A 19,636-nucleotide genomic window follows, 5' to 3' on the forward strand; every position below is an offset into this window, starting at 1 on the left:
TGCCACACTGCTCAGCGGAGCCCCTACCATGGTTATCTTGGGACACAGGCACTGGAACCCACAACTGACAGTCATGGAAGAATCTGTCCTGAGCTATATCGCTCCTGCCTCTACTGCCTCTGAAAGCTGGGGCGGGGGGGTCTCTTTGCCAATCTCCCTGCCCTCTTCAGAATGGAATCATCACCATGCTTCCTTCACAGTCCTCAGAGCTGAAATCTCAACTAGAGTGTTTGGTAAGTGAAGACATCTTCTCGCGCCTTGCTGAGGACTCAAAGTAATATTTTATCAATATAAGTCAACCACAGTTTCTGTCAGGGAGAGTAAGTTCATATTTTCATAAATAACTAAATGATTGATTTGAATACATATGTGTTTATATATGGGTGTCTGTATTAGTGTTCATGTATGTTTATAAATATTCAGTCAAAAGTTCCTGAAGAGTATATAAAATAGATAATTTCCCCAGTGAATATGAATTTTTGATAGATATAATACATCTTGAATATCCAGAGATATATAAAATGTGGCTAGCATAAATTTGCTTTTAAAATATCTCAGTCATACAATTTATTTATTTATTTATTTATTTATTTATTTAAAAGATTTTATTTATTTATTTGAGAGAGCGAGAATGGGAGAGAGTACATGAGAGGGGGGAGGGTCAGAGGGAGAAGCAGGCTCCTCGCTGAGCAGGGAGCCCGATGCGGGACTCGATCCTGGGACTCCAGGATCATGACCTGAGCCGAAGGCAGTTGCTTAACCAACTGAGCCACCCAGGCGCCCATCAGTCATGCAATTTAAAGGTACCCAACTATAACACTATTTTTACCACATATTACATATTTACATTAATAGTACACTTATTATATAACACATTTAAGTGATTGATGAATATATAAAACATATGAATTATTTCAAGTATGAAAACATGATCTCTAATCATTAAGGATAATTGCATTACAATATTTAACTACACAGTAAACTTAAAATATATCTATTAATATATGAATATTATGTATATATTTACTTATTTATCAATGTAGAGACCTTTACTATTAGGCATAAACTACTGCAAATTTATGTTAAAAGCTCCTCATTCAAGATTTATCATCTTCCCCCCTAGACTAGCATTCTCCATATGAAATTTATCATTATATATGCTAAAGTAATATGTTATATACACAAAATGTTGTATTGAACTGAAAAGAAAAGCCACGGTTTCTTAACGGTTGGTCTGCAGAGGGTTTTTAAGGAGAGAGGATTTATTAAGCCTACCTCCTAATATATGAACTCACAGTGCTCTGATAATAGAGAAAGGAAAACACATTTTCATTAGAAAAAATTAGGGTAATGCAGTTGAGTTAAATTACTGACTTAGTGTACTACATTGAAATGATTTTTTTAATGAAATGATTTTTTAAGAGGTTCTACATAGAGTTTTTGACAGACTGATAACGAAGAAAAACGTTCTTGAAAGAATAACTCATTATTTGTAAGCAAGTAAAAATTAAATTGTTATTGCTATTAAATTCAAATCAGAACAAAAGACTTTAAAATATATTATTGATTTACATACACAGATTAAGAAAATTCATATATTATGTGCAAAGAGCTATATAAGCTGAAGTTTATTACAATGGATGATTGATCTTTGTAATATGAAATAAGTTAGGAAATAAACCCACATCTTTGACAATTTTAGTTGTTTTCTGGAGAGGATTAATATAAATTACAAAAAACATCTCATCTATAATATACACCAACTATATATGTATCTTGAATATCAACACAATATATATTTGTATAATGTAATATGATTTAATTTATATATGTATGAATATATTTCCAAATTTCCCCAAAGCCCTCAAATAATGGTGTGCTCCCCCAGGAAAAACATGCAATGTTCTTTTGCCATGTTGATTTGTGCATTTGCCAACTGATCTGTTACAATGTAAACTTTCTGTTTCATCTTGCCAATACAGATTTCCCCTAGTAATAAAACTAGTATTTGGAGATTCATTAAAAATTAAGTTCTGTGTATTTTAAAAATTTTGTTCCCACTGTATCCTTATGAACTATATAGTAAATTATGGTTGGGAAAGAAAATAAGCTGTACTTGCGTGAAGGTGTGGAATAAGGGTAGGTTTTTTTATTAATAGATTTATTTTTTAGATCAGTACTCTACAAAAAATTTAAGAAGGTAGTAGAGAGTCCCCACATATGCCCCCCCATACACACATACACAATTTTCCCTATTATTGACATCTTATATTCGTATGGTACATTTGCTATAATTAAACAAATATCGGTACATCATTATTAACTAACGTTCAGAGCTTATTCATATCTCCTTAGATTTTAGCTCATGTATTTTTTTGTTGTCATTCCATTATCCCATCCAGGATGCAACGTATCATTATTTCTCTTGTCTCCTTAGGCTGTCTTGGCTATGAAATCTTCTCAGAACCGCATTGATTGACTTTAACAGTTTTGAGGATTATTAAGTGTATTCTAGGATAGTTTTCTGTTGGAATTTACTGGTGTTTTTCTCATAAGTAGACTGTGATTATGGGTTGTTGGGAGGACACAGAGATAAAGTACAATTTTCAACACATCAGATCAGGTGCGCATATTATCAACTTGTTCCTTGATCGCCTGAACAAAGTAGTGTCTTCCGGATCTCTCCACTGTACTTTTACACTATACTTTTGGAAGAAAGTCACTATGTGCAGCCCGCACCTAAGGAATAGGGAATATGCTTTCTTTCATTTAGAGTGAAGGTCTACATAATTATTTTTGGAATTCTGCATGGGGTATTTTCTCTTCTCACTTAGTAACTAACTTAATGAATCATTATTTATGTAAGTATGAGCATGTGGATATTTATTTTTTACTTTGGATTAAAATCCAATAATGCTATATTTATTTTGTTGCACAAATTGTTCTCACTTTGGCCGTTAGGTGCTCTTTCAGTTGGATCCTGTGCCTCTTTGACATAACCCGTGTGTGTGTGTGTGTGTGTGTGTGTGTGTGTGTGTGCTTGGGGCACTTCCTTACTCTCTGGCACTACAGCATGCTCAAGGCTTATCTTGTATATGTCCTATCCCAGTCCTAAATTCAGTGTTTCTCCACAATGCCTTCATTCTTTTTATTAGCTAATGATACTAAAAATCAAGATCTGGGCATTAGGCATGTTTATTATTACTGGGTGTCATTTTCTTCAGGACTTCTCAGCTGACAGAATAAAGGAATATGTGTGTATAGACTAAGCTTTGTATATATGTACTCGTATCTGTAAATAGTTCTTTATGTTGTATTATGATGCAATCTACAATTAGATCAAAGTTAAATCCGTTACCATAATAGATCGTTCATCCTCTCCCTGAACCCTGAGTTGCTGACAACTAGTTGTCTTTTATTCCTATGTATGTAGCCTTTTCAGATTGTTTTCTTTCACTTGGTAATGTGCTATGAATTTTCAACTAAATTGGCACATGATTGCAGTCACCCGATAAGTCTGTTTGGCTTTGTAAGAAACTACTAAACCATCTCCCAAAGTCACTGTACTGCTTACACTCCTCCAGCAATGAAGGAGATTTCCTGGTGCTTCACATTCTTGTCAGCATTTGGTGTTGCTTGTTTTTGGATTTTAGCCATTCTGAGTGTCTAGTGGTAATTCTCTAATGATATATGATACTGAGCTTCTTTTCCTATGCTTGTTTTCTGTACATCTTTTTTGCTGAGGTCTTTGTTCAGATCTCTTGCCCAGTTTTAATTGGATTTTTTTGTTTCCTTATTGTTGAGTTTTAAGTGTTCATTGTATATTTTGGATAACTGTCTTTTATCAGGCATGTGTTTTGCAAATGTTTTCTCCTAATAGTCCGTTATGTCTCTTAATTAATTAATTCTCTTTACGGTGTCTTTTGCAAGCAGAAGTTTTTGTTTTAATGAAGTCCAACTTGCTAATTGTTCCATTCATGGATAATGATTTAATGTTGTATCTAAAAAGTTATTGTCACATTCAAAGCCACTTGGGTTTTCTTTTATCATCTAGAAGTTTTATAGTTTTGCATTTTACATTTTAGTTCTCTGATTCATTTTAAGGTAATTTTTATGCAATATGTAATGTCTGTACAGATTATTATTATTTTTTTGCATGTGGATATCCAGCTACTCCAGCACCATATGCTGAAAAGTCTTCTCCATGGATTTGTCTTTGCTCTCTTATCGAAGATCAGTTGACTGTATTTGTGTCAGTCTATTTCTGTGCTTTTTATTTTATTTCATGGATCTATTTGTCTGTTCTTACTCAATACCACATTGTGCTGGTTACGGTAGCTTTGAAGCCTGATAATGTCAATTCTCTGACTTTTTCTTCTTTTTCAGGATTCTGTTAAATATTGTTGGGGGCTTTTCATATAAATCTTAGAATCAATTTGTTGACATCTACGAAACAACTTGCTAGGATTTTGTAGAGGATTGTGTAGAATCTACAGATCAAGTTGGGAAGAGCTAACATCTTAACAATACAAAGTTTTTGTATCCATGATCACACAATACCCCTCTTTGTAGTGAGATCTTTGATATCTGTCATCAGAATTTTGTAGTTTTCCTCTTATAAACTTTGTACACATTTTCAAAGTTTTTTACTTAAGTAATTTATATTTTGTGGTAATGTAAATAATGTTGTGTTTTGAATTTCAAATTCAATTTTTTTTTTTTTTTATTGCTAGTACAAAGGAAAGCCTTGTATGCTGCAACCCTGTGATACTCAGTAGTGCCAGGAGTTTTTGTGTTGATTCTTGCAGATTTCTACATAGACACCATAGATACCATATCACCATATCATCCACATCATCCATGAATAGGGACAGTTTTATTTCTTCCTGCCCAGCACGTGTATCTTTTCTTTTCTTAACTTTTTTCCATCAGTCTGGTATTAAATAAAAGTGATGACAGGGATATTTTGATTTGTTTCCCAATCGTAGGGCCAAGGCATTTAGTTTTTCAGCATTACATATGGTATTCACTATATTTATAAAAAAAAAATTAATAAAAATGTTTTAAAAATGTATTTTAACCACCATTGTATTTCCACCCAGGCAAAGGGACAATTTAGAAGGGGTTTTACTTGAAGTGTCCAACCAAGGAAGTGCAAAAGAGCTGCCTATGTCCTTTTCAGGTTAGCCTGTCAGTCATCTTGACTGAAACATAACCACCATGGCTTCCACAAGTATAATACAGTAGTTCACAAAAGTTTGCAGAAATGTAGGGTGTAATAAGTCTGCTTAGCATTTCCAGTGCGGCAGAACCTTAGAGAATGAGGGCCATCTCCTTCTGCCTTAGGATTTGTGGGAGCTACTTTCCGTGTGCCTCACTGAAAGCTAACCACAGAGCCTCAGCTTCTGCTGCCATTTCCTCCTCTGGTCACCTCAGAGTTGCCTGTTTCCCTCCTCTTCATCATGGTGCTGGAGCTCATCATGGACGCGGTCCTCCTGTGGAAATCTCTAGCCTTCCTGAGAAGAATGTGGATGTGAACGTGCTTTACAGTCCGTCTTGCTTTGGGGCCATCCTGTGTGGAAAAGGTGAAAGAAGTCCCCTGGAAAAGCTTCCCCACCACCGTCTGACTCTCTGGGTTGTTTGAAACAAGTTGGCCACTTCATCGGTACCCAGATCTCAGAAAAGCTCCACTGGCTGAAGGGAACACACAAGGACATGTTCTCGTACTATAGGTTTCTTGTTCATGAGTGCAAAGGACAGTTCTGTTTTGAGAAACACCACAGAAACCTTGATAAATCTGAATGACATTCCCTCACAGTTGAAATGTGGAAGTCCCCCACTATTCTTAGTTTGCTGAGAGGTTGCTTTTGGTTGTTTGTTTTATTTTGTTTTGTTTTTGCCTTCGTGTCATGAATGGGTGTTGGATTTTGTCAAATGTTTTTTTCTGTATCGATTCATATGAACACATGATTTTTCTTTAGCCTAATGATCTGATTAATTATATTACTTATTTCTGAATGCTGAACAAGCTTTACATATTTGGAATAAAACCACTTAGTTGTGGTGTATAATTCTTCTTATATATTGTTGGATTTTATTTACTATTTCATTGAGAATTTTTGTATCTATGTTCATAAAAGATATTGGTCTGTAGTTGTGTTTGTTTGCTTGTTTGTTTCCTTGCAATGTCTTTGTCTAATTTTGGTATTAGTGTAAGGCTGGCCTCATAGAATGAATTGGAAAATGTTCTCTCTTCACCTATCTTCTGAATTTTTTAAAATGTTAGTATTGTTTCTTCCTCATTGCCCTACCAGTAGTCCTGAGAGCTAAGTGGGTTTATTAAGTAGTAGTCGCTACAGTGAGGTTCCCAATAAAACTGATTTGCATCTTTCCTTCTTTATTTTTACTATTATTATTACTACTATTACTATCATTATTTTAATTTTCTCTGCCCTGGATGTGCATTTTCCAGTTGTCCTAATTTTCACTGTAAGCTCTTCTTCAAAATAAAATAATTAGGATTTACAATTTTAAAACATTTCAAATATAATTGTTGTAGATATTATAAAGCAGAGTTTGTAAAATTCTATTTGATATTCAAAAAATATTTCTAGAAAAAATCTAGAAGCTAATTATTTTCAGTCACTTATATAAAAGCTTTCTAATCATCCCATATATGCATCAGTCACTTGTGAATGAAAAAATACAATCTTTAGTATATGCATCAAAGAATACACATATATTAAACTTTAAACAGGAAGGAAGTTAATGAATAATACTCAATACTGGTATAGACAAGGCATATCAATTGTAAATACGTTTATGTGCTTACAACACATTTTTCATTTTTATCCTCTCTTATCTTACTCAATTTTATTTTCAAAAATACCCAAATACTTAATAATATTCTATTTAAGACAATGAGTTCAGTAACTGTGGCTTGAAGTACGCATACAACAAATTGTCTATCCATCATCTATCTATCTATCCATCTAGCATATCTATCTCTGTCTGTTTTTATTCTGGCACAAGAAATCTTCAATGAGCCCTTATCTCTCAAAACCTGTTTTATGTCCTTAATTGGTGCAAAGAAATGAAATCTATAGAAACATTGACTGTGAGGAGAAGTAGGCTTGTTTTCATTTGAATTATTTTTGACTGTATACCATGATAGTAATTTCTTCATTGTACTATTGGATCAGTTTTATAAATATTGTGGTTTTTTTTTAAGATTTTATTTATTTGACAGAGAGTGGGAGACAGAGTGAGAGAAAGCACAAGCGGGGGAGCGGGGAGCAGCAGAGGGAGAGGGAGAAGCAGGCTCCCTACTGAGCAGGGAGCCCGATGCAGGACCCTGGGATCATGACCTGAGCGGAAGGCAAACGCTTAACTGACTGAGCCACCCAGGCGCCCCTGTAAATATTGTTTTAAAATTCTCTTTGTTCCCAAAGTTCCCAGGAAACCAACCTATTGTAGAAGGTCATTTCTACAGAAAGTATTTTCTGTTTTTCTAGATTAGCAAATATATTCATGGCACAGGGCGCACCTTTGGATAGAATATATTTACTCTATATAATTACAAAGGAGCATTTAGATCAATGCAAAACTATTTAGATCATCAGAATGCTCTGAAAAGAATACTTATCCTTATTATGCAAATATTTAATTATGTTTTATTCTTGGGCAGATTAAATCCATGAACCCTTTAAAACTAAAACAAGAATATTTTCTGACCTTGAGAACTTCTGCTTTAATCACTTAAACAATGAAAAACTATCCAATCCAGACTTGGGAAATGTCAGCATATATGTTGTGATGTTTATTTTGTTTTGTTTTTGTCAAAGAGATGGCTGAAATGGTGAAATGAGCATCTGAACATATGAAGGTAGATACTTTTCTCTGCAAACTTTTCATTTGGGAGTCCTTATGCATAACATTATTTACCTGGTAATTTATATTATATACTGTTATTTTTTTTTTATTCTTAGAGTTTTGCTTAGTATGCTCTGCTAAATGTTGAACATCAAGTGATCAATAGCCACACTATCTCCTTCTGTATTTAATAGTAATACTTCTAAAGTTTAGCATAATTTTGTTTGTTTAACATAATATTTTTGTGATAATTTTCTAATAGATTAATCATCATATTAAGGAAGGTAATTTTTATGTATTGTTTGCTAAATACTTGTGCCAGAATTTTTCATGGTCTGTATACTTACTGAGTATCTCTTTCTTTAAGGAGAATTTCCATAAAAAACAGCTGACTTACATGACTCATAACATTTATTGGAATACTGAATATGAAATATATCTCAGGCAAATAAGAATAGTCTCTAACAGAAGGAGATCCAGGAAGAATTTTTTCAAATACGCTTGTACTCCCATTAGTAATTCTAAAAATTATATTAGCTTGTTTATTTAGTTAATTTTACTGTTACTTTGGTAGTTTTATTTTTTTAAATATGTCATTTTTAAAGAAAAAATCTCATATGAATTACTTTATAAAAATACATTAAAATTGTAATCAAAACATAGCAACTTACAGTATTAGAGACAATATGTATAAATCATATATATTTGATAAGAATTTAATATCCAGACTACATAAAGAACAATTCAATGTCAAAAAGAGAAGTCAGTTAAAAAATGGGCAAAAGGCTTTAATAGATATTTCTCCAAAGAATATATACAACTGACCAATAGCACATGAAAAGGTGCTCAACATAATTAGTCATTATGGGAACTGAAATCAATGAGATACCACTTCACATCTACTAGGATGCCTGTAATATTGATGACTAAGAAAGATAGAAAACAAGAAGTACTGGCAAGGATCTGAAGAAATTAGAACCCTGGTGCATTGTTGGTACTACTGTAAGTTTGTGTAGCTGCTGTGGAAAACAATTTGTTGGTTCCTCAAAAGTAAAGCATGAAATTAGCATATGATCCAGCAATTTGACTTTCAGGTATATACACAAAAAATTGAAAATAGGGATTTAAACAGATATTTATAAAAAAAGTTTATTGCAAAATTATTCACACTAGCAAAAAAGGTAGACACATGTGTCCATCACCATCAACTGATGAATACATAAACAAAACACACACACACACACACACACAGGAATATTATTCAGCCATAAAAGAAATGAATGCATCTTTCTGACACATGCTACAATATGGATGGAACTGAAAACATTATGTGAAGTTAAATGAACCAGATCAAAAGGACAAATATGTTATGATTCCACTTATATGAGATATCTAGAATAAATAAATTCATAGAGATAGTATAGATTAAGAATTTACCAGGGACTAAGGAGGGGGGAATGGTGAATTATTGCTTAATGGATACTCAATTTCTGTTTAGTGTGATAAAAATTTTGGAAACAAATAACAATGAGAGTTGCACAGCATTGTCAATGTAATAGCCAATTCTAAAAATATTTGTTTGTTTGTTTGTTTTTTAAGGTAGATCCTGAAATAATAATGAATACTAATTGAATGATTGAAAGTCAGTCTTTGGCACTAGCCTTAACTTGGCTGTCATTCTAAGACCTTTAAGTCACTAAACCACCTGCAGCCCCATTTTTTCACATCTGTAGGTTGAGAGCATTCTAAAAGATGGTATTTGAAGACTCACAAGCCCATCTATATTATGATTATATACAATTTTTCTGTTCTTCTTAACAAGTAGATATAAAGGTCATTAAAAATGTGAATTATCGTCAAGATAAACCAGTTACTGTAGAAACCACTTTTATGATTGTATTGATTCCACTGATTTCAGGTTATTAGACTGAGTAAAAGTATTCAAACTTTGAACAGGTAATATAGAGGAAAACTAGCATTATTGGTCTATGAAGTTGGAAGTATGCAATTTTAGTTACATTATGAATAAAGAATTCCTTGTCATATGTTACGAATGTGAAATAAATATGGGAAGCTCTATCTACTTTCAGTGAATAAATAAAACCAGAACTTTTTAGATATCTTGGATGGCTGATCACTTAAAAATTAGTTCAGTGGCCTTTGCAGAAAGGTTGACTTCCTTTCTCAGAGCCTCAGACATTAAGAAAAAATTCTATATTTATGACAGTAAGTTTTATTCTTCTTTGTGAGATTAGTCAAATAAAATATGTATTCTTTAATATCATTTTAAATACCAAGGAAATTCTATATGTTGAAGGGATTTATCTTAATTCTCAAAAATGTAAAAGCAGCACTTATGATATCAGAGAATAAGCAAGGAATTAAATCTACCTTGAAATTTTGGACTGTAATAGTCTTAGGAGGATTTCGTTCCTATGCTAGTTGAGAAATGATGAGGTTTATAGGACAATGTAAATGCATACAGAGCATGCTCAAGTATTTTCTTAATACTATTTCACTCTAGATCAAGCCTCATTAAACAATCATATTTACTTCCAAGAGTTTATGTTTACAATATCTAAAACTGCTTTTGTATGAACCTTACTACTGTGTAGATGAATGATTACTCTCCATATTCAGGAATCAACTAAATTTAAAAGGTGATGCTAAAACTTGATTTCAATTATTATTTAAAAAAATGATGTATTTGATATTTAGTTTTCAGGCTTCCTGATCCCAATTTTTGTCTTCATTTTATCTAGTATCTATTTATAATTCTTCTCTGCTCCCATTGATGTTGGTCACAGACTGCTGTGAGAATCTTTCTTTACTCATAGGTTTGCTTTATGGAGGTAAGTGTTAATGGCAGCAGGCAAGACTCCCTGCAGTAATCTGGGTCACTTATGTTTTACAGATCACTGATTTCTGTACCTAAAAAAGTCTTAAATTACAATCATGGATATACACGTGTGTGCGTGCACACACACACCAACCTTTCACTTTGTGCAACAGTTAATATGAAAATAATGCAATGTCTATGGAAAATGAAATATGAAGACAAAAAGAGTAATAGGATGGAGAGAAGACATATAAAATTATGATTACTATTTCTGTGCTGCATTTTCTTGGACTTTCTCCTATTTTCAGTAGTCTTGTTTATGGAAAGATATACTGTCCAAGAGAAAATGTAATTCCGTGGTAATTTCTCAACTTTGAAAAAATGTTTTAATCCACCACCCACAGGTGCTATTATCATAGCCATCCTGGCAAAAGTAACTATTTCTAGCCTGTAGATTATTCTGGTAATATTTAGAAATATTAGAACTCTGCCCACACCCACCATGCCAAAACTGAACTTAATGGCACATGAAACTTAATTTTACTTAAGCTATTGTTTACTAATACCTAAGAATTAAAATAAAGCAATTTATTATTTTAATGCTATTCTGTGATTATAAGCAAATGTTTACCCTAAATAAGTAAATTTTGCATACAAATAACAAAATATTAAAGATAATTCAAATATAGATACTTTGATCCAGGGAATAAAATGAAAAAAGTCACTTACCACTTTAACAAAACTATTATGTTTAGTTTTTATTTCTTATGTTTATATTTTTATTTATGATAGGCACAGGCAAAAGGATATATTTTCTTTTTTTAAATAAAGCATATCTGTACACATATACATTGTAAAAAAAGTGTATGTTATTTTGTAAGCTAGGAGTTCACATATTCAATGTGTAGTAGGTATCTTTATATATTATTAAATATTTTTATAATTGTATAAATTTTAATTATTGATACAAAAATAAAACAAATATTGAACAAAAATTTCCAATTACCACAATTTTATTTTATTCATTTTTTTAAACATTCCACTGAGATTGTATTTTTAAGAATTCAAAAAATATTATTTAAATATAGCTAATATAGAATGCTATATTAGGTTCGGGTGCATAACAGAGTAGTTCAACAGTTCTATACATTACACAGTGTTCACCATGATATGTGTATTTACCATCAGGCCCCATACAACGTTATTACAATATTGTTAATTATATTTCTTGTACTTATTATCTCGGTGAATTACTTGTTTTCTAACTGGAAGTTTCGATGTCTTAATTTCCATCATCTATTTTGCCCATTTCCCCCACTCCCTTCCCCTCTGGCAACTACCAGTTTATTCTCTGTATTTATGAGTTTGTTTATTGTTTGTTTTAGGTTCCACTATTAGTCAAATCATATGGTATCTGTCTTTTTCTTACTGACTTATTCACTTAGCATACTATCCTCTAGGTCCATCCATGTCATCGCAAATGGCAAGATTGTATTCTTTTTACGTATCAGTAATATTTCATTCAATATGTATACCACATTTTCTTTATTCATTCATCCATCAATGGGCACTTTGGTTGCTTCCATATCTTGGCTATTGTAAATGATGCTGCAATGAACATAAAGGTGCATAGGGTGCATAATTTTTTTTCAAGAGAAAGAGAGAGAAAAGAGTGCATGAGCAGAGGAGGGGCAGAAGGAGAGAGAGAATCTTAAGCAGGTTCCACGCCCAGTGTGAAGCCTGACGCGGGGCTCAATATCATGACCCTGAGACCATGACCTAAGCCAAAATCAAGAGTTGAACGCTCAACTGACTGTCACCTAGGCACCCCTGGGGTGCATAATGATTAATGATTGACAATATGACTGACCATCAGAAAGATTTAACTTAATTTTTTATAAACCAGTCTTCTCATCTTTGGATATGTCTATCTTTTCATTTTAATAACCAGTGTGATGACAAATAGGCATCAGGTTAAATTAATATATAATCAGTTATAATTTTATGGAAAAATTTCTATAAGTAAAAATACAAAACTTTACTGTTTCTCATATATATTCTGAAATGATCTTCTAGAATACTGTTCTGACCTCTTACAAGCAAAACAATCAATTTATTGTTTTCCCACCATCCTTGATATCATTTTGTTATCAATATATTAATATTTTAGAAGTTGACACAATTTGAAAACTTAATTTTTTATTTCTATTCACATATTTATTAGACACTTTGCATCTAATTTTTTTCCTCTTTTTGCAACTATCTGTATTATTGATGTTTTTGAAGAATTAGTCTTTGAAAAAAAAGTTTTCCAACAATAATGTTAATCATATTATGCTATATTTATACATCAAATGTATGTTTCAGTTTTAAAATTATAGTAAGAGTTTCATGTCACTTCTTATAATTATTAAGTCACCAAAGTAACTAGCCTTTTTGTACAGATTAGAATTTGATAGATTCAATAATTAATAGCCCTTTTCTAAAGGGAAACAAAAACAACTAAGAGATTTTACTAGATAATTTCTGTGAATTATCATTATAAAATCTAATTAAAATGCAGTCTCCACAAATTAAAAGATTTAGCAGCAGCACAACTTTTATTACGAAATAGTAGAACACTGGGCGCCTGAGTGGCTCAGTTGGTTAAGCGACTGCCTTCAGCTCAGGTCATGATCCTGGAGTCCCCGGATCGAGTCCCGCATCAGGCTCCCCACTCAGCGGGAAGTCTGCTTCTCCCTCTGACGCTCCCCCCTCTCATGCTCTCTCTGTCTCTATCTCATTCTCTCTCTCAAATAAATAAATAAAATCTTAAAAAAAAAACTTCATTAAATCAAACTTAAAATCTATTAAAAGATAAATATACATGCATTTGTCTCAGTCTTACCAAGAATCACAAAATTTTTATGTGTCATTAGACTTGGATTTCTAAAGCAGGAAGTTTTAATAAACTTAAATATTTCCTTTTTTTAAACTTAAATATTTCTTATATATGACTCCTTAACTTTATTTTTATCCAAATGAAAATATATTTACTGTTTAGTAATAATTACAAAATTAAGAATATATGTTATTGTGCCAAATAATTTTCTGCCATTGCAAAATGCATAAAAGGACCAAAATCACTAACACCTAAATAAAATAATTACCATTTTGTATTGGGGTGCATCTTTTTACAATTTATATCTGAACATGTGTATCTGTATAGGCAGTTTGTGTGGGTGTCTATAATTATTTACAAAATAAGACCAATATATCAATATTTCATGCTGACCACAATACAATGTCAAAGATATGGACATTTTGTAAAACTAGTCCTGCATAGTCTTGAACTGAAAAGGTACACTTCTGAAATGTGATTGCTATCACAAACTTGAAAGAAGAGTTCATTGAACCTGGCCCTTGTCACTATTAATATACCTCATCATATACAAAATAATATTTCTAACATTATTTTAACATTTTCTATATTTAACATTATTACATAACATTATTTTAGATTACATTTCTATGAATACAGGTAGAATGAATTTTTTCTATTTTTTCTATTTTTTGAACAATTTTTGTGAATTTTCTAAACATACACTGACCTTTTTTTCTTTTGAATTATCCATTTTTTATATTAATTAATAAGAGTGTTTCTCTACCATGGGTGTTAATATTAGTTATGGTGAAAATATTCTTCATAATTTGAAATTTTGCTTGAATTCATTTTTGTTTTTTTTAACCTCCTTGAGTTATAATTAATGTATCCATATATTTCTGTATACAGATTTTCTGTATTTTCTATATTTCATGTTTAATGCATAAATACCCATCTGCATCAAAGCTAATTAAATGTTTACCTTTAATCTTGTTTCATTTTAAATACATACTTTTACTATAAAACCCATAATAATTTTCCAGTATCTTACAATATTTCTACTTATTTTAAGTTCATTATGCAATAGGTACAATATTAAATATTGTCTACTATATAATAGACAACATCTTGTTATTTATGAAAGAGTTCATTCAGTAGTGCTAACTTTATTTTTGGTTGTGTTCTCCTAAACACTATATATGATACCATAACCAAATATATTTCAATATTGATGCAAACACATCAAAAATGAGAAAGTGATCAGTAAATTAGATTAATATTTTGAATATTAATAGAGGTTTAGCATTTATTAAGCCTCTTCTATTTTATAAGATCCTGAATAGGAGATTTGAATGTACAATCTCATGTGATTATCATTTATCCCTATGAAGAGAACTTTCTTATCCCCATTTTACAGATGAGTAAATGTTTGCTCATTTATAATGAGCTCATTTATAATGAGCTCATTTATAATGCTCAGAGCATTTTAATAACTTTAATTTCACAGTGTCAGGACAGTCAGAAAATCTAATCCACAACCAAGGACCTTAAAGACTACCCCATGTTGCTTATGTAGAAGGGGTCAAGAGCTTGTTCTTAATGAGAAAGACCTGGGCTGTATTTTAGTTATATGCTTTAACACATTATATAGATAATGCTGCTGCTTTAGTCAAATTGGGTAATAATGAAGCCATGAAAAAGATACAAAGTAAAGTTCATTCAGTGGCATAAAGTAAACCAGCCATAAATTAAATTTGGGATGGTGTTGCATAGTAAGGGAATAACTCTTGGTTAATAGCACATTTATATTTTAACCTGATATGTTATTTTTTAAAGTTCGATATTATGATTTCTTTGAAGTATATCTCATTTTACCAAGTCCTGCGGTGTAGGTCTCCTCGGTTTCCATAATATGTGTCAGTAAAAGTAATAACTGAAAATATTATACTTGGAGATTCTAATAATGACAGCAGCTAGCCAATACATATCTTAGAAAAATAAAATTTGTCACATATATTCACAGTACATTTTGTCCCTCCAGCTAAATTTTTTAATATTTTGAGATACCTCTTTTATTACAACAGAAAATGAAAAAGTATTTTAGGAGTTATTGAAATGACAAAAACGCTATTTCTAAATTGAATGGCTTTATTATTTGCAAGAGATATTATATTTTCAACTGAAGTTGTGAGCACATTAACAGCATTCTAATCACATTGTTCTGGAAACAAGGACTAAGATGTGTATGTTTTCCAGACAATAATATTACATACAAACTTACAGAGACACATTCATTCACATATGGACATACTTTAAACTTGCTAGGACATTTCCATCTATTATTACCTTCTCTTTATGTACTAATTGATACTAGTACAGATTCAAGTATTTTTCAATATGTGATTCCTTATAATAGGAAGTTACAAATGAAAAGGTAGAAAGTAATCTTCAATATTCTAAGGCCTCATTTATGTGTAGGTCCTAACAACAAACAGATATTCAAGGTAAGTTTTAAAGCAATTAACACTTTTCTTTCCCCTCCCTGAAGGTGGGTAAAGAGGAAAGGGGGACCAGGAAGCAACATCTCTCTGTTTAAAATATTTAGATAATGTTTCTAGAAACATCAATCTGTTTTTTTTAACACTGGTCTTGGCAACTGTGTCAACTTTTTGTATGTATGTCTTATACTTTTATTAGCTGTTAATATACTAGAATAACAATAAATTAAAAATTAGTGTATTAGGAAAAAGAGTGTTTTTGGCACCCAAAGAGATGTATATACCAAACTATGAAAACAATGCAGTTTTCATTAGGGCAAATGAACTGAAGAGGCATGATTTAATGTATATTCTGCTACTGATAAAGTGAGTTTTCAAAGGCTTTGATTTCTGGCAATTTAAGTGTTTTAATACGTTATTGTTTCTGTCTTAATATGTTGTTGTGACTGTAACAGTTTCCTTGTTTTCTTAAAGTTATCAGTTTACCTAACACTCCATAGTAAGAGAAACCTTGAATGACATCCAACTGGGCGATGGCTTTCCAGAATATGAGTACATTTCCCAACCTCTCCCACATGTATGTGGGGCTATATGACTAATATCTGGTTGAGGGATACAAAAGAGAGCACTATGTGCCACTTTGGGAGGAGTTCTTAAAGAGCATATTAACTTTCTATTTGTTCTTCCATAATAGTTTATCTCATGTCTCAACACCCATGGACTGCACTTGCACTTAACGTGCGTGAGAGAAAAAAAAAAACAACAAACTTCTACCCTGATTGCTTTATATTCTATTTAACTGAAATTAGTGTAGCCATACCAGATTTCTTTGACTACTCATCTGGCATGTCTTTATCTATTCTTTTATTTTTATTCTTCTCATGTAATTATGTTTCACTGTGTTTTTTTTGTAAGCATTGAGTTGTGTGTGATTTTCTAAATCCAGATTGTTTTTGGTGTCATTGTAATTCATTTATCTTTATTGTGATTATGTTGTGTTTAGATTTAGTCTTATTATATTATTTAAATGTTGTTACACATGCCCTTCCTTACATTTTTGTAAACCTCCCACATTCTCATAAGCAATACTTCTTTACATTTATGTACGTGTTGATTTTTACTTTTATTTTATTATGTTAGTCACCATACATTACATCATTAGTTTTTGATGTAGTGTTCCATGATTCATTGTTTGCATATAACACCCAGTGCTCCATGCAATACGTTCCCTCCTTAATACCCATCACAGGACTAACCATTCCCCCACTCCCCTCCCCTCTAAAACCCTGAGTTTGTTTCTCAGAGTCCCTAGTCTCTCATAGTTCATCCTTCATTTTTCCCTTCCTACTATCTTCTTATTTTCTTTTTTTTAACATATAATGCATTATTTGTTTCAGAGGTACAGGTCTGTGATTCATCAGTCTTACACAATTCACAGCACTCACCATAGCACATACCCTCTCCAATGTCCATCACACAGCCACCCCATTCCTCCCACCCTCCACCACTCCAGCGCCCTCAGTTTGTTTCCTGAGATTCAGTCTCTTATGGCTTGTCTCCCTCTCTGGTGTCATTTTGTTTAATTTTTTACTCCCTTCCCCTATGCTCCTCTGTACTGTTTCTTAAACTCCTCCTATCAGTGCGATCATATGATACTTGTCTTTCTCTGATTGACGGTTTTTGCTTAGAATAATACCCTCTAGGTCCATACACGTTGTTGCAAATAGCAAGATTTCATTTATTTGATGGCTGCATAATATTCCATAGTGTGTGTGTGTGTGTGTGTGTGTGTGTGTACCACATCTTCTTCATCCATTCATATGTTGATGGACATCTTGGCTCTTTCCATACTTTGGCTATAGTGAATATTGCTGCTATAAACATCTGGGTGCACATACCACTTTGGATCACTACATTTGTATCTTTGGGGTAAATACCCAGTAGTACAAATGCTGGGTCATAGGGTGGCTCTATTTTCAACTTTTTGAGGAACTTCCATACTGTTTTCCAGAGTGGCTTCATCAGCTTACATTCCCACCAACAGTGTAGGAGGGTTCCCCTTTCTCTGCATCCCCACCAACATCTGTCATTTCCTGACTTGTTAATTTTAACCATTCTGACAGGTGTGAGGTGGTATCTCATTGAGGTTTTGATTTGGATTTCCCTGATGCCGAGTGATGTTGAGCACTTTTTCATGTGTCTGTTGGACATTTAGATGTCTTCTTAGCAGAAATGTCTGCTCATTTCTTCTGTCTATTTCGTGATTGGATTATTTGTTCTTTGGGTGTTGAGTTTGATAAGTTCTTTATAGATTTTGAATACTAGCCCTTTATCTGATACATCATTTGCAAATATCTTCTCCCATTCCGTCAGTTGTCTTTTGGTTTTGTTGACTGTTTCTTTTGCTGTGCAAAAGCTTTTTATTCTGATGAAGTCCCAATAGTTCATTTTTGCCCTTGCTTCTCTTCCCTTTGACGATGTTTCTAGGAAGAAATTGCTGCGGCTGAGGTCGAAGGGGTTCCCACCCGTGTTCTCCCCTAGGATTTTGATGGGTTCCTGTCTCACATTTAGGTCTTTCAACCATTTTGAGCCTATTTTTTGTGTGTGGTGTAAGAAATGGTTGTTTCATTCTCCTGCATGTGGCTGCCCAATTTTCCCAACACCATTTGTTGAAGAGATTGTCTTTTTTCCATTGGACATTCTTTCCTGCTTTGTCAAAGATGAGTTGACCACAGAGCTGAGGGTCCATTTCTGGGTTCTTTTTCTGTTCCATTGATCTATGTGTCTGTTTTTGTGCCAGTACCATACTGTCTTGATGATGACAGCTTTGTAATAGAGCTGGAAGTCTGGAATTGCGATGACACCAGCTTTGCTTTTCTTTCTCAACATTCCTCTGGCTATTCAGGCTCTTTTCTGGTTCCAAATAAATTTTAGGATTATTTGTTCCATTTCTTTGAAAAAAAGTTGATGGTATTGTGATAGGGATTGCATTAAATGTGTAGATTGTTCTAGGTAGTATTGACATCTTCACAATATTTGTTCTTCCAATCCATGAGCATGGAACATTTTTCCATTTCTTTGTGTCTTCCTCAATTTCTTTCATGAGTATTTTATAGTTTTCTGAGTACAAATTCTTTGCCTCTTTCATTAGATTTATTCCCAGGTATCTTATGGTTTTGGGTGCAATTGTAAATGGGATCAAGTCCTTAATTTCTCCTTCTTCTGTCTTGTTGTTGGTGTATAGAAATGCAACTGATTTTTGTACATTGATTTTATATCCTGCCACTTTACTAAATTCCTGTATGAGTACTAGAAGTTTTGGGGTGGAGTCTTTTGGGTTTTCCACATAAAGTATCATATCATCTGCAAAGAGTAAGAGTTTGACTTCTTCTTTGCCAATTCAGATGCCTTTTATTTCTTTTTGTTTTCTGATTGCTGATTCTTGGACTTCTAATAGTATGTTGAATAGCAGTGGTGATAGTGGACATCCCTGCCATGTTCCTGACCTTAGGGGAAAAGCTCTCAGTTTTTCCCTATTGAGAATGATATTTGCTGTGGGTTTTT

At 32.7% G+C, this 19,636-nt stretch overlaps 1 pseudogene; it reads right to left on the reverse strand.

The window, feature by feature from the left end:
• Positions 1-5,358: 5,358 nt before the first annotated feature.
• Positions 5,359-5,808, reverse strand: LOC123848854 (bis(5'-adenosyl)-triphosphatase-like; annotated as a pseudogene).
• Positions 5,809-19,636: the final 13,828 nt, after the last annotated feature.

Source organism: Mirounga angustirostris, unplaced genomic scaffold, assembly GCF_029215605.1.
Source record: "Mirounga angustirostris isolate CCGP_5_RB_7025 unplaced genomic scaffold, mMirAng1.0.hap1 SCAF_2, whole genome shotgun sequence".
Taxonomy (NCBI): domain Eukaryota; kingdom Metazoa; phylum Chordata; class Mammalia; order Carnivora; family Phocidae; genus Mirounga; species Mirounga angustirostris.